This window comes from Micropterus dolomieu, linkage group LG01, assembly GCF_021292245.1.
Source record: "Micropterus dolomieu isolate WLL.071019.BEF.003 ecotype Adirondacks linkage group LG01, ASM2129224v1, whole genome shotgun sequence".
NCBI lineage: Eukaryota > Metazoa > Chordata > Actinopteri > Centrarchiformes > Centrarchidae > Micropterus > Micropterus dolomieu.
The window spans coordinates 30667451-30671826 of record NC_060150.1 but is presented as its reverse complement, the minus strand read 5'-3'; the positions used below and the strand labels follow the sequence as shown (position 1 = coordinate 30671826).

At 42.9% G+C, this 4376-nt stretch overlaps 1 long non-coding RNA gene across 1 annotated transcript; it reads left to right on the top strand.

Moving 5' to 3' along the window:
- Nucleotides 1-1176: 1176 nt before the first annotated feature.
- LOC123976972 lies at nucleotides 1177-2183 on the top strand. The gene is made up of 3 exons (XR_006826484.1): nucleotides 1177-1370; nucleotides 1682-1792; nucleotides 1980-2183. It is a non-coding gene; the product is annotated as an uncharacterized LOC123976972 (long non-coding RNA).
- The last annotated feature ends 2193 nt before the right edge of the window (nucleotides 2184-4376 follow it).

The window sequence follows — 4376 nt, the reverse complement described above, 5'->3', positions numbered from 1 at the left end:
GGCCGCTCGTATTCCCCCTCAAGAATGAAAGTATTGGTTTGGCCCAGCCTGAAACACACACACAAATGGAATGGACCGGCCGTTCGGGATTGTTCCCGGTATTCCCGATTGCCAATCCGCTCCTGGAGCACTCGTGGCTTTGGCCAAGCTGGAGGCAAAGAAGTGACAAGAGCAGCTGCACAATCATAGGTCATAGTTTATATACTGTATCAAAACTTTTGGTAAATTTTCAATAATGAGCATTGGCACCACAAGTGTGTGGCTTCTCTGCTTGTTTTGGTCGACTAGCAGCTCATTAATATGGAGGTCTTGAGCACTCAAGAAGACACATTATACATACATATTATTGAACCCATGTCAGACTGAACATCAGCAGAGACAGAACATTATAAGCTTCGTACAGGTCCATTTCATGGCGGGGCTGGTGGTTGTTCTGTTTGGCTTTTGTTATAATTACATTTTCTTCTTTACAGAAAGGAAGCACCACTCTAACTGAGATGTGATGGTGAACCACGTTCAGAACATCCATGAACACAGCACGCTGGAACCAGTTGCGGTTAAAATGATTAGCGGTCCAGTCTTCAGTGGTGCTGGTTGGTGCCTGGTTTAATTTAATTTCAGTGCCTCCAGAAAGAAAATGTTGTGGAGGTAAATTTCCCAGATTGTGCAAAGAATTAGGAAAATTTTATAAATGGAAATTTATCACATTTACTAACATTTGTACTGAAGTAAATCACAGCTAATTCTGTCGGGTAAAGATTCCTCTTTTGAAACAGCCATTTTGGAGAGTAAAAACACGTCATCAACAAGACGTTACTAACTTCATGAAGATATCATTTATTGCAGGGCTGTTTTACTGGACCGCAAACGTTTTCGCTTGGTGAACCTTTTTAAAAGAAACTAGTTTTTACTGGACATGGATATTCTGTGCGGGTAAAAAGCTAATGGCACTTTTTCATCAGAAGGTGGCAGCGTTGCCTCAACACTTACAAGAAGAATTTGGTCTTACAAATGTTCCATATGTGGTCTTTACTTCTGGGTTTTTTCACACATGTACAACTTGTGAACTGCACGATCTGCCTTTTCCACAGCCAGTCCTGCAGACTAAAATCTATCAGCACAAACTCTAGTGAAGCGAGTGTTGAAGACAAACGCCACTCTAAGGTCAGAGGTGACGGTCTTCCTCTCCCCCTGCAGCGCTGGAGGTGGCGGGGGCCAGCGCCAGTTGCATACCTGGAGGTCTGTGCCCCAGCAACAACAATGACCCCAACCTCCAGAAGGCCCTCCTCGTCGCCACCAACTACTACAACACCCAATCAAAAGACTCCTTCCTCTACAAAATCTCCTCCATCAAAAAGGCAGAGCGTCAGGTACGACACAGGAAACGTTTCATGTGCACTCTGTGGGGTCAAAGGTTTCCTTAATGGGGTAGCTGAATCCATGACGACATTTATCAGTTGATTCCGATTTTCTGTTATCGGAAGGAGGCGAACAACGTAATCAACTAAAGTTCTCAATGTAGCGGAGTAAAAGGTTTGCTCCTGATGGTCGAGCCAGCTGAGTGTTAGTGAATGAGAGACAAATTCTAAAGCACTGTGTGACTGCAGCCATCAGCAGTTACCCAGGTGAAGTACAAGTACAGTACTTAGTGACTCTGCTGTCTCGTGTGTTTGTGGTTCAGGTTGTTGCAGGGACTTTGTACATCGTGGATTTAGTGATTTCCAGGACCGTCTGCCATAAACCCCCCAGCGTCCAAGATCTGTCCAAATGCAACTTTCAGGATCCTCGCAAGGTGAGTCTGAACTGGTTCATATTACTGACCAGTCCAACAGGAGGAAGGCCAGCTCGCTGTCTGTCCAGCAGCCTCTTGTTTGGTCACTCTCTTTTTCTCTGTTCATGTTCTCTTCTGTCTCTTGCGTGCAAGATTTAAAGGTCTTTTATTAATGTGGGAAAAACCCACTCCCTGTTGTGTTTTCCAGACGCTTCAGTGTCACGTTAAGGTTTTGGTGGTTCCCGGGCAGAAACAGACCAGGACTCTGGAGTTCAGCTGTAAAGCCTGAAACCAGCAGCTGCCTCCACCTTCATCAGCCTCCTCATCCCTGATGGTGTAGTTACCTCCACCTGTCTGCTCCTCAAATTTATTGTAAAATCTGCAATAATAAAAACACTACAAACCAATGGTACATTATGAGACTGAATTACTTTTACAGTTTCATTCATTTACTGATGTCATTAAGATGTGTTAATATTGGTGTTTAATGAATGGAGCTCTATATGGTCGTCTAATTTGAGGCTTCTTCAAGATGTAAACACGGCAAATAATAGAGGAGTCATTCCTTGAAGGAACAAAGTGTAGCTTTCCGCAGCCTCTAGTGGTGAGGTTGCAGACTGCAAACAAGACCTTTCCAAGCTGGACCTCATGAGCCAAGAGTCTGACACAGCTTCACACTACATGCTGGTAAACTCTCACTGCAGCACTACAGTAATATCTTTATGAGCTGGATGTTGAACTGATCCATCCAAACATGGAAGGCGCAACGACAAGAGAAAAGTTGACCTGTCATTCAGTCAGGACCACTTTCTTTAGATGTACTGCAGTAAGGTCTCCCTGCGTACCTGGGTTGTTGGCGTTACTGTTGCCTTTCTGTCTGCTCCAACCAGTGGCCTGCGCTACGAAGGGAGTTCAGCCAGCTCAGGGTAAACTACAAAGGTGGATCAGAGGTTGTTGGTGCGCGTTCGTATAAAAAGAGGCAGAGGAACGCACGTTGGCAGTGTCAGGAAATTCTGAATGTAAAGACACGTTAACGGCTAAATCTAATATCGTGGCGGCCGACAAAGCCAGGGAGGGTTGTCATAACGCCAATAAAATACACAATTATGAAACTAACCATAAAATCCCCTAGCCCTAACCATAAGCCTTCTCTCAAAATACAGGAAAAACCATCCCTAACTAAAAGCTTTACTAAAAAGAAAAGTTTTTAGCCTACTCTTAAATAGGGAAATGTTGGTTGCTTCCCGAACCCAGACAGGGGTCTGATTCCACAGCCTGATGGCTAAAGGCTCTGGCTCCCAATCTGCATCTAGGGAGCGCAGTGTTCTAGTGGGGCAGTATGGTGTAAGGAGTTCTTTCATATAGGATGGTGCCTGACCAATTAAGGGCTTTGTATGTAAGGAGAAGTATTTTATAATCAATACTCAATTTTACCGGGAGCCAGTGCAAAGTTACTAAAACAGGGGTGATATGATCTCTCCTGCTGGTTCTAGTCAGTATGCGTGCAGCAGCGTTTTGTATTAACTGGAGAGACTTAAGAGATTTTTCTGAGCAGCCTGAAAGCACGGAGTTCCAGTAGTCAAGCCTTGAGGTAACAAGTTTCTCTGCATCATCTCCATGCAGAAGGTTTCTAATTTTCACAATATTGTGAAGGTGAAAATAGGCGGTCCTTGACGTTTGCTTTATGTGTGAGTTAAAAGACAGGTCTTGATCAAAAATAGCTAATAATAAATAGCTAACTTTGTTAACTTTGAGCTAACAGTCGTTTTGAGCCAACAGTCATTTCCTAGCTTAGCTATTTTCCAGATAAGTCATTCCAAGCAGTCATCTTCTAACTAATTTGGTTTGAGCTATAGTCGTTTTCCGGTAAACATTTGTTTCTACTTAAGTCATTCAAGCTAACAGTCGTTTCCTAGCTAAGTCTTTCGATAAAAATTAGTTTTGAGCTAACATTCGTTCCGAGCTAACATTCCTTTCAAGCTATCATCAAGCTAACAGTAGTTTTATTGAGCTAACCTTCAGCTAACAGTAGTTTTTAGCGAACAGCATTTCGAGTGAACAACCGTTTCAAGTTAACATCCAGTTAACAGTCGTTTCCATTCATTTTAAATCATGTCGTTCCGAGCTAATGCTGTCTCAAGGGATAGTAGTTTCAAAGCAAGTCATTCAAAACAAACGTCAAATTAAACTAAAGTTAGTTCTGACTGAACAATTGTTTCAAAAATTAAGGGGCTTTGGCTTCTTTAAGCAGCCTAGTCGGGATGGGGTCTAAGAGGCAGGTTGATGTTTTAGATGAAGAAATTATTGAAGTTAGTTGGTAAAGATTGAGGGAAGCAAAACAGTCTAAACATATATCTGGTTCTACAGCTGTTTCTAAGGTTCCTGAGTTTAGAGATAAGTTGGTGCCAGTTGAGGGCAGGTCTTGGTGAATTTTGTCTCTAATAGCTAGAATTTTATCATTAAAGAAGCTCATGAAGTCGTAACTACTGAGAGCTATGGGAATACTTGGCTCAATAGAGCTGTGACTCTCTGTCAGCCTGGCTACAGTGCTGAAAAGAAACCTGGGGTTGTTCCTATTTTCCTCTATTAATGACGAGTAGTACGC